Here is a 12159-nt window from a genome sequence, read left to right on the forward strand (position 1 = left end):
TGCAAGGAGATCCAACCAGTCCATCCTAAAGGAGATCAGTCCTGGATGTTCATTGGAAGGAATGATGCTGAAGCTGAAACTCCAGTACTTTGGCCACCTCATGCGAAGCGTTGACTCATTGGAAAAGACCCTGATGCTGGGAAAGATTGAGGGCAGGAGGAGAAGGGGACGACAGAGGGTGAGATGGTTGGGTGGCATCACCGACTCAATGGACATGGGTTTGGGTAAACTCCGGGAGTTGGTGATGGATTCATGGTGTGCTGCGATTCATGGGGCCACAGAGAGTCAGACATGACTGAGTGACTGAACTGAACTGATGGTAATACTGTTCTTAATTTTTGAGAAACCGCCATAGTGTTTTTAATATTGGCTGCCCCATTTTATATTTTTACCAGCAGTGTACTGGGTTCTAATTTCTCTTCTTCCTTGCCAACACTTATTTTCTGTTTTTCAATAATTGCCATCTTAATGAGTATGCTGCAGTATTTCATTATGGTTTTGATTTTTCATTTCCATAATGACTAGTGATATTGAGCATATTTTCATGTACTTATTGGCCATTTGTACATCTTCTTTGGAGAAATGTCTATTCAAGCAAATCCTTTGCCCACTTTTTGTTTAAGAATTTTCTTTACATGTTGGATATGAATCTAATTCTCTATATCTGGATATTAATTCCTACATTAATTAAACATTCTCTAAGTGTTTTATAATTCTGTAGCATATATTTCGTTTTTCTTATAGACTTCAATATAGTGTATTTGGGGGGGCTGATGAGGAAATATGGCTTTATTTTTTTTAGAACAGATTTATTGATATATGACTGACATTCTAAGCCCTGAATACATTTTAAATATGCAATGTGATAAGTTTTGACATATGTATACATCTGTGAACCCATTGCCACAGTTAAAACAGTGAACATATCTATCACCTTCCAAAATTTCTTCCTGTTCCTTTGTAATTCCTTCTCTTACCCCCTCCTGAGCTTCCCCCCTTTCAGGGAAATACTGATATACTTTCTGTCACTATAAATTAGTACATTTTCTAAAGTTTTAAAAAATGGAATCTGTAGTATGACCTTTTAGGAAGAAGTTGCTTTTTCCACTCAGCATAATTATTTTGAGATTCATCCATGTTGCTGCATCCTTATTTCTCTTCTTTTTGTACCACTCAGGTAGTCTCTTGAATGGTGTAGCAATCTGGGTCCAGTAAGGAGATGGAAACCATACAGTTGGTTAAATAAGGAAAGTTTAGTATCAAGAATTATTAATATGACTAAAGAGTTAAAACTATAAGATAATAAGGAAACTTTATACAGTATTGTAGGGCTTTGGGAGAGTACCCAAGGAGGAAAGATTTGGAAGGGGATAAGATGTCATTGGAGAAGATGGGGTTCAGTGCACTGGACAGCAGAGAAGTCCATGGTTTGTATAGGCCCGAGGTGGTCTGAAGTTGCTGGATGAGCAGTAGGCAACTCATTGGAGTGTGAGAGGAGAGCAGGGGATCAGCCACTGATAGAATGGGTGTGTAGTGGGAGTTCAGGTGCCAGCAGGGGCAGGAAACTTTTGGAGTGGGTGGGCTGTCTTGGGGGCTTGCAGGAGGGACAGCTTGGTGTGTATCCATCTGGGCCACAGGCAACTATGTTCAGTCTCAGGGCTTGTAGAGGGAGTATAGACGCTGGTGCTGGTAAGAGACCAAGCCCATAAGGGACATTGACACTTTATTATACCAGGTTGAGGCTTCAAGGTCACAGGATTGTTTTCTCTGTAGGTGGCTAAGACAGTACTCTATTGGAAGTCCTCATATCTGCACCTACTTCAGTGTCTCTTGAGTGCCCTCTATTGAGAGAGGTAAACATGGGGCATGTTGAAGGAATGAGCATACTGAAGGAACTTTCTTGTCTGTCATACAGCATATATTGATGGATGCATTCAGAGCCGAGGGGCAATAAATGGGTAAGTGACACACGTGGATATATCACAGTTTGTTTTTCCATTCATCTGTTGATGGGCATTTTGGGTTCTTTTTTAGTTATTGGTTCTTACAAGTAAAGCTGCCATGAACATTTAATATACCAGTTTTTGTATGAACACATATTTTCATTTCTCTTTGGTAAATACCTAAGTGTGGAATGACTGGGTCATAGAGTAGGAGTGCATATAACTCTTTAGGAAATTACTAAATAGTTTTCCAAAGTAGCTTTACCAAAAAAAAAAAAGTAGCTCTTTTTGTTTTTGATTTTGTTGGCAGTGTATAGTTCTTCTATATCTTACCAACATTTGGTACGGTCATTCTTTTAAATTGTAGACATTACTAACTGGTGTGTTTGTGTGGTCGTATCTCCTTGTGGTTTTAATTTGCATTTCTCTAATGACTAATGATATTAAGTATTAATTCATGTGTTTATTTACCATTTGTATATTTTCTGTGGTAAAATGTTCAGATCTTTTACCCATTATTTTAATTGATTTAATTCTTCATTATTGAATTTTGAGCACTCTTTATATATTTTTTGTTCTATGCTTTGCAGACATTTTCTCCTAGATTGTGGCTTGTCTTTTCATTCTCTTAACAGTATCTTTTGAGGAGCACACATTTTTAATTTTGATGAGGCCCGGGCAATCAATATATTTTTATATGGATTTTGTTTTTGTATCTAAGATGTATTTGTCTAATCCAAGCTTAAAAAAGATTTTCTACCAAGTTATCTTCTAGATGTCTTATGCTTTTAGGTCTTATGCTTCATTCTATGATGAATTTTGAATTGCTTTTTAAAATATTGATCATAAGCTGATGGAGGTTCATGTTTTTATGTAGTGGTATCCAGTTCTAGCATCGTTTGTTGAAAAGGTTGTCCTTTTGATATTTGTCAAAAATCAGTTTGTCATATATATGTGGGTTTATTTCTGACTACCAGATTTGTTCCACTGAACTCTTTGTCTGTCTCGATGCTGCTATCATTTTGATTTCTGTGACTTTATAAGAAGTCATGAAGCCAGGTCATGCTACCCCTCTAAATTTATTCTTCTTTTACGGCCTATAAGATATTGGCTGTTGTACTGGTTGTCAATTTATTGCCTCTCAGCTCCAGATTTATCCTTTTTTTCACCTGCTCTGTGAAAATGTATCAGGTCCTTTAAATATTTTTCTTTTGCCATCTTGTACAGTGTTAAGCTTTGTCACTAGAGAATGCTGGAGAGAAATTGAGAGTTTTGCTTCTTGGTTCTTGTGTGCTTGCTTTGTGGTCTCCAGCAGCATACTCATCTTCTCCAGTGTCAGCCCACATAGCTCTGCTAGCCTACATCTCCTGAGCACGTGCAGCTTTTTCTCCACTAGGCTCCCTGAAGTGCAGAGAGAGCAGTGGTAACTGCACCCGTCAGCTAGCACCTTCTCTTTGTGTCTCTCCTTCGTGTGGTTTGTAGCGGATTACCTTGGTGGGACACTTCCAGGTCAACAGCTTTTGTTTCATAGCTCCCTAAAGACTGGATTTCTGGCAGGATCCACAGGCAGATTTTCAGCAGGTTCTGCCTGCATGTCACCAGAGCACCTTCTCTACCATTCAGTGAGATAGACCTGTGCCCTCTCCAAGGTCTGAGTGTCAGCCTTGAAATCGCCTGAAAGGAGTTGGTAGAGGTTCTTGCTTAGCCACTCTGTCTGAGCCTTAGGAAGTATTGGCTGCTGTTGTGTTCTTTAGAATTCTGTTTACTTCTCACTAGTTAACTGCTACTACTTCAATCTCTTGTTACAGTTAATGATTCTATATACTTCACTTTCAGTTTTCAAATCTCTGTAGCTACTCTCCTGATTCAGTCAAGAGGGATGCAACTGTACTATGTCGTTCACATTTCTTTATGAGTTTTAGAAGCAATTTATAAATGTCTATCTGAGAAAAGGATATTGGGATTTTTGTTGAATCTGTAGATAAATTTGGGGGAATTGCATAGGATCTATAGATAAATTTGGGCAGAATTGAAATCTTAACAGTGTTGTCTTTTAAGCCATGAATAAGGCTGTCTCCATTTACTTATATTTTTAACATTTTCTTAGATTTTTTAATTTCTTTCAGCAGTGTTTTATCGTTTTTAGTGTACAGATCTTTCCAATACTTTGCCAAATTTATCCCCAAGTATGCTATTTTTTTCTCTTATATATGGTGTTTTATAAAAGGTATTTTTAAATGGTATTTTTTTTAATCATTTTTTTATAACTGGTATTTTTTAATTCAATTTTTTAATAAATGGTATTTTATGCCATCTATAAATGATAACTTAAAAAATTCCAGTTCTGTTTGTTCATTGCTAATATATAAAAGTACAATTTATTTTTGTATGTTGGCCTTGAATTTTACAACCTTGCTAAGTGAACTTTTCTGTTCTAGATTTTTCTTTTTTTATTGATTCCATTGGATTGTCTACATGAACAATCGTGTCTTCCGTGAATTAAGAGAGTTTCATTTCTTTCAATCCAATACAGATGCCTTTACTTTCTTTTTTTCTTTCTTTTTTTTTTTTTAACTGACTTCACTGGCTGGACCCTCTAGTATAATGTTGAATAGAACTGGTGATAGTGGATATCCTGGTCTTGCTTCTAGTCTTAGGGGGAAAGCATCTTTTCTTTCATAATTAAATGTGATATTGATTATAGATTTTTTTTCCTAGACCCCTTTATTAGATTGCTTTCCTTTCCATTCCTAATTTGCAGACTTCAAATAAGGGACAGATACTGGGTTTTGTCAAATAATTTTTTGGTGTGTTTATTGAGATGAGAGTTACTGTGTGTTCTAGCCCTGCTGCTGCTGCTGCTGCTAATTCACTTGAGTCCTGTCCGACTCTGTGCGACCCCAGAGACGGCAGCCCACCAGGCTAATGCAAATGTCTGTTGTGCACAGTTTTGTATTGGCAGTTTCCCCCCTCACCCCACAGAACCCTTCCTTCATGAAAGCAGTCATTCTGCATGTATAATATCTGGGTTTTAAAAAGTATTTTATTTTCAAATATCATTTCTAATTGTTTAAAATATAAACTAATTATTGAACTATGGTATGAAAAAGTAGAGAGAAACATTAAGAACTATTTGGAAAAACATATACTGAGGTAACTGTTAACTTACAGTTGAAACATCGTATTCATTATGTTCAGCATTACTGATGGGAGATAGCTATGGGATACTTAAGCCCTTTTGTGAATGAGTTGCCCTGGGATAGTTGGGTTTAAGTCTTGTATTTACCACTTGCTAACTTGATAAGTTTCTTAAACTAATTTTCTGATTTCTCATCTGTTGAGTGAATATAAAAATATTCATCCCAAGGGTTATAGTGAGGGTTAAATAGAATCAACTGCATAAACGTACATACATAGCAGTGTTGTTAGGCACTTAATAAATGTTTTTGTCTTTTATTTTCTTCTAAGTTTCTAATGAAAGTTATCTTGGAACCAAGAAAATAAAGCAAATTCCTGCTTCTGTAACTTTTCACAGTTTGAAAGAAAATTAAACCTATTAGAAAATACTGAGCTGAGAATGCTCTGAAAGACAGTTCTGACTTGGGGAAGGATGGTAGAATTTTTTTTATAGTGCTTTAGTTGGATGGGTGCAGGCATAGTACAACTAGTTTGGGGGAATGGTTGGTTAAGTATAACTCTCAGAGAATTGATCTTGTAGATGAGCAGCCATTGGACAATTTAGATTTTATCAACAGAGTTGGGGAGAAGCAGCCTCCGGAGCATGAGAGGGCCAATGGAAACTTCCCAGATTTTTAGAGTCATCATAGTAGATTTTTCTATCACTGGGTCCTGAAGTCTTTTCCCAACCCCACAGACCTCTTCCCCAAACCCCAAGTATGAGGGCCCTTTACCCTGGTCATGATTTTAGGCCTTTCTGGCTCTTGATCTCAGAAGGAATATCTTTATGAAACTTCTAAGAATAAGTAAATAAGTATTTTGTAGTGTTAAAAAGTCCTCTAAGTCTTCCTGTCTTCTTTGCACTGTGTTTTGGATCTTGTTATATACCTGCTGTGCAGTAGACAAAATAATAATGTATAATAATGAAAAGCTTCAAAGTAGACATATGGCTGGAAGGGAGGGTTTGCAGCAGCTTTTTTTTTTTTTTTTGGTCTTATAAGAAGTCGAATGAGATAATTTTTAATACCTAGTTTGCAGACTTCGATATGTGCAAGCAGCTTTTCAAAGCCTACCTGTGCATTTCCGGGAGCTCGGTTTGGGACTGAATGGATCAGCTATTCTCTTGTATCTTTTTAATGCATTACTGGTTTCTAGCAGCTGGTACTTAACACTGTTCAGTTTTGAGTTTGGTTACTTATCTGTGCTTCCTGTGATTTCTTTGCTTTTATGAGGTACTTTTTGACTACAGGTGGATACAGTTTTCTATAAATATAATCTATGCTTTGAAATTAAATTATCCTTGTCCTCTTTGAATACGCAAATTATCTTATTATCTGTGAGTTTGCCTCTTGTTTTGTGACGCCCTGTGTTCTTGTAATGCTTGCTTACGTTTTAGTATAAGTATAGACATCCATGAAAGACTTTGGTCTGTTTAGATTTTAGGGAAATGTAATTATTTGGCCATCACATTTAGGATTATTGGGGTGTTTCTTCCTAACTTTTCAGAATATAGAAAAAGAATTGAATTTCCTATTCTTTCCTAATCAAGCTCTCTAAGCTCGTTCCTAATCAAGATCTTGCACGGAAAATAATATGAAGTATAGTATATCTGTTATTTCTACATGGATATGCTTACTATAACTATGGAAAATAATTTGATTTACTGTGAAGCTCTTTTAGGGTAAATGTGTCAGATATAATCAATATTTTAGTATTATCATATATACTTAAGTACTTTTCCATAACTTATGAGAACTTTATTTATTTATTTTTTGTTCTGCAAAAGATCACCAAAATTTCAGTAATGGAGCTTTCTCTTTTAGATATTCAGAGGAATTTAGAGAACAGATTTATCTACATTTATATAATTTTATTTAAATTTGTCTACATTTTGCCAGTCACTGGTAAGAAGCTTTCCTTCATGAACCCTACTTTGCTCCTTAAATGACATTTTCCTCCACTTGTGATGTTTGGTACTTATAAAGTAAATGTTCACTGTTCTAGCTTTCTTTAATTTTCTGGAAGGTATTTTTTTTTTAGCCTCTGTATCTTTAAATGTTGGGAACTCTGAAAGACATCCATTTTTATTTCTTCTCAAGAAAGTATCTTCATTTACTCTTGATGTTTTTCTAGAAATTCCTGCTATCCACAGATAGAAATGAAAATATGCAAACATAAAATCTCAGCCGTTTAGGATATTTTTAAAATTACCAAGTCAGTTTATTTAAAAAGTTCATTAGATGTGTGGTTTTTTTTTAACTACTGCCCCCGTGCCCTGCCACTTTACTGAGCCATACTTGACAAATAAAATTGTAGGATATTTAAAGTGTACATTGTAGTGACTTGATCTATGTGGAGTTGTGAAAGAAGTCCCACCATCTAGTTAATTCACATATCCATCACCTCACTTATTTTATCTATCTTTTGTGTGTGTGTGTATGTGAGAACATTTAGATTCTCTCTTAGCAAATTTCAGTTATATAATACAATGTTATTAGTGAGTGTTGTTGTTGTTTATTCACTCAGTCGTATCTGACTGTTTGCAACCCCCTGATCTGTAGCCGACCAGGTCCTCTGTCCTTGGGATTTCCCAGGCAAGAATACAGGAGTGGGTTGCCCTTTGCTTCTCCGGGGGATCTTCCCAAACTAGGGATTGAACCCATGTCTCCTGCATTGGCAGATGGATTTTTTGACAATGGCTGAGTTACCAGGGAAGCCCCATTATCAATGATAGGAACCATGAGAGGAGGTGAACTCAGAGTCTTTCTATTCAGCCATCTTAGTGAACTCTCCTTAAACTCATTCAGCTTTTATTTGCCTGGAAAACCCTTTATATCTTGTTCAATTTTGAAGGACAACTTTGCTGGGTAGAGTATTCTTGGTTGGCATTTTTTTCTTTTAGCACTTTGAATATACTTCCTTCTGGCCTATAAAAGTTTTCAGATTTTGCTGAAAAAATCTGCTGAATATTCTGTTGAGGTTTTCTTTTATTTAGCATGTGGTTTTTCTCTCACTGCTTTTAACATTCTGTCTTTGTCTTTACCTTTTGATAATTTAATTTAATGGGACTTGGTTGAGACTCATCTTATTTGAAACACTTCAGATGGACTCCCTGTGTCTGGGTATCTATTTCTTTCCTCAGGTTAGGGAGGTTTTCAGCCATTATTTCTTCAAAGAAGCTTTCTGCCTCTTTTTTTCCTTCTGGGACTCCTATAATGTGTAGAGTCCCATTGGCTTTCAGAGCTAGATGATTTGGGGCCCAATCCCTCAGATGAAGTCTTAAAAGTTGGAGTGGTAGATGTTAGGTCTAAACTCTTCATTTTTTAGGGAGAAGCCAGTAGTTGTGAATTCCTTTCCAATTGTATGTTGCTGTGCTGGGATTGGAGTTTATGAAGAGAATGTTTCTCAGCTTTTCCACTCATTTGATGTAGGTTTTTCCTTATTTACCCTCTTTGCAGTAGTCACTCGCTGGTCTCTGATTTTCTTTCAGAGGAACTTGCATGTTTGGGTGTAGATTCAGTGTATCTGAGGGAGGCAGTGAGTTTGAGAGCCTCTTATGTAGATGTTTTTGACCAGAATGAGATTTCTGATTTTTAGGTACTGAATGAATAATGATCCAGAGAAATGAGATGCTGTTCATATCTTAAATATGATACAGAAATGAGTCTACAATGTGTATAACTTCATTTGTGCTTGTGTGTAATGTAACCTTTTTTAATGTAAGTACACTATTAGAGAATATATTTGGAATGTTATCAAAAGGACTCAATGTGTTGTTTATTGATATCATACCTATTTCTAGTTTGGTTCATATACTTGTTTCATAAGTATGCCAAGTACATGGCATGGTAAGGGAGAAGAAATGTAAAATGTGAGTTTATGTAAAGATACTTAAGGAAGGAAGTGCAGTGTACACTTTCTAATGTGGTTTTTTTTTTTTAATGTTAGAAAAAACATTGAAAACTTGGACATCTAAGAAAGCTGAGAAAGCTTCTTGCATTTTGTAACAATTCTTATCTACTAGTTGCAGAGCAAAAACAATAGAAAATTAATTGTATAGTAAAAAAGAAAAAAAACCTTTAACTATGAAGTCCTCCTATTAAATTCTTCAGTTCATTAAACCTACTTTTGGTTGTTATTATTTAAAAAACTGTTATTTAGCAGTTCTAAGAAAAGCTTCAGAACAGCTGTAATTACAGCTGCAGTCTTAGTCAAAATAGGGGTTTTTAAGGCTCCTCAGTCCCCTTTCGCATCTCTTTCACTCACCCCAAGCAACCCAAATTTAGTTGTCAAAGTTTTGGTGAGCTCAGGATTCCCGAAACTGGAGTGCCATGTGTTTAACTGCGTATAGATGCGATGGTTATCTGTGACTCTTTATGAAGGTTCCCAGAAACTTTTTCATTTTCCTGCTTCTCTGTGCACAGTTATATGATTGTTGTCTGTTCTGCCTGTTTCTGCGTTGAATTTTATAGATACATGAGTATTCCAAGCACAGGTTAGTGATTTTTACCAAGGCCTAGGCATCTACTAAGACTATTTAGAGGGATAATAGGTTTCAATCTAAATTAAAGCTAATGTTCACATAATTACACGTTGATTGGAAATACCTGAAAAACTGTATGTCTGTGTTTTTAAAAATTACTTCCTCAAATTTTACTGTAATATAAAATTGCCTTTCACCTTGTCTGAAAACAAATTTGGTAAATTTCTTGAAGCAAGTTCAGTTAGTGAATCAAAAGTAAAATACATATCCATGTCAATGTTTCCCTTATTCTTCCTTCCTCTAGTTTTATGATCTGGGGATGTGGATGTCATTCTGGTCTGGCTTTCACATCATCAGTTGGGAAATGGCTCTAAGGGTTATGAAGAACTGTGACTAAGCACAGGGTTTGGGGCCAGTCTCCCTGTCCCAATTAATTACCATCTCTTTTGCAGATACTCGTTATGCTGAATATTGCTCATGCACTCTAATAATTTAACTTGGGTTCTAACCAATTTTACTATGTCTTCTCAGAAATTGAAGTGATTTGCTGTTGAATCACACATAGGTAATTGAGAGTCTTCTGTCGGTGCTAACAATTTAACACTTAAGGTAGAAAGGCAACTGAAACATGCCTGCATGTGCATAGCGCCATGTTAGCACCTCTTATGTTAGCGCCATAAGCATCTCTTATCCAAAAGGATAAGGCTACGAAGATGTACAGTTCCTACCTTTAAGTAAAGTAGAAAAGGTGCAGATATGTGCATTAAAATAATAAATCAACTTTTATAGGGTAAATAAACTTGGACTTAAATCCGCAATCTCAGGAACTCTTTAAAATTTAAAAGAAATTCCAAAGATCTAGATCAATGTTTTATTATCACACACAGTAAAACAGATTCAGAGAAGTTGAGTGAATTACATTGTCATTGATTAAATGGGGGGTTTATAGGACATTCTAAATATGAACTCAGTAGTGAAATAGCAAGTTAATGCTTTTATTATTATTTTAGTGTCAGCTTATGTTGGTTGATTGTTCAATGTAGGTTCTTTTCTAGAGAAGCTGCCAATTCGTTTCTTACAAAAGTATAGTGTATATATTAGCGGAATGTGGACTTACATAGGTTATTTTTAGAGAGCGTAGCTTTGAACAAAAACCGTTTTAGAGAATACTGGCCAATTCAAGTGAATAATAAAACATTCATTAAGACAGAATAAGGAAACTATTTACAAAATTGCATAACTTTTAAAACATAATTTGGCTTATAGGCATGAGGGCAGATAGCAGGTAAAATTTGAGATGGAATATAATTTTAATGATGAAAGTACAACTAATTTTGTGAGAATAAAGGAAGAAACTCAACACAAACTTGTAGGAAGGAAAATAAAACTTTGAGACTTTACTAAGATAGGAAAAAGGAAATGTAAAAAGCAGTTCAGTTTTATTTAGGGATCAGTCATACATTTATCTCATTATCAAAACTTGTTGTCAGTGTCTTCTTTGACTTTCTCCCTTCCTTTACTGGTTCTCTCCGAGAAAGGCCCTAGCGTGGTGTGATACAGCACAGTGCCGTTCTGGCTTTGTCACTTATGACAAGCATGGTCTTGGACTAAAAATTTGCTTATTAAGACATACTAAAGTGAATAATTTTTAGTTAGTTAATCAGGCATTTGAAATTCAGGTACTTCATAGAAAATGAGACTATGTATTTGCTGTGACTATAGGATCATTGGAATAATCAAGTGAAATCACGTGAAATTGTTCTAAAAACCAAAGACTTCACAAAGGTAAATAATATTGTTTTATGCTGTAACTATACATTCAATCTAACAAGACAAATATTTGTCTATCCAATATGTCAGAATTAAGGTTGTAGTTTTGAATTAGGGAAGGTATAGTCCTAGCTTTTAAGATGCTTTTTGTCTAATTTGAGAAAGTAGGACATAAAATATATAGTGCAGTTGTCTACAGTATATGACAGAATATGAAAAGGGTAATGAGAGGTTAAGCTGAACTGAATTTTGGCTTTAAGTTAAAGAGCTGCTTACCTGAATCTACTCCAGGTCCCTGAGACTCAGTACGCCACAAGTGACAGAGTGAGTGTTTTGACCTTTGATGTATATGTCTTCTGCTTCTTGGGCTTTTAGGTAAGAGTGGACAGATTTTAACATGGGTTGCCACGTGATAGAGGTCTAAACTTAGGCTCTCCAATAGATGCGGATAGGAACTTGTTAATTTTTAGGTGTACAGATATGAGTCAGTAGCTGACTCAAGGTTACAAAGAACATACAAGTTTTAGTCTTGTTGAGTATTATCAAGGAGATATGTTCCAGGTTTTAACGTCTGGGTTGGATACTTTGATAGGGGCATAGAGGATTAAAAGGGGACTTTAGGAACATCTGTTTTAACCCCCTTGAATATACCTTTTACAGGGTCCCAGAATTAGCTTGACTGTTTATCATGCTGAGGAATCTTCTGGTTATGTCACATAGTACACTTTCTTATGGGCTCTTGTGTTTGTATTCTTTTTTTTTTTTTTTTTGGCTCCGAATGACCTC

At 35.7% G+C, this 12159-nt stretch overlaps 1 protein-coding gene across 23 annotated transcripts in view; it reads left to right on the forward strand.

The window, feature by feature from the left end:
* FUT8 (fucosyltransferase 8) overlaps positions 1–12159 on the forward strand; it is a 332165-nt gene that overhangs the window by 89266 nt on the left and 230740 nt on the right. For 5 of the 23 annotated variants that reach the window (XM_070797731.1, XM_070797730.1, XM_070797718.1 and 2 more), the window contains one exon: positions 1916–1958. The exons of 16 other annotated variants lie outside the window; for them this stretch is intronic. The gene's annotated coding sequence lies outside the window, so the exon portion shown is untranslated. Of the gene's footprint in view, positions 1–1773; positions 1959–12159 lie in introns of all 23 variants that reach the window. 2 more of the 23 variants (XM_070797729.1, XM_070797726.1) reach the window with 1 other exon arrangement.

The sequence above is a fragment of the Bos indicus genome, chromosome 10, assembly GCF_029378745.1.
Source record: "Bos indicus isolate NIAB-ARS_2022 breed Sahiwal x Tharparkar chromosome 10, NIAB-ARS_B.indTharparkar_mat_pri_1.0, whole genome shotgun sequence".
NCBI lineage: Eukaryota > Metazoa > Chordata > Mammalia > Artiodactyla > Bovidae > Bos > Bos indicus.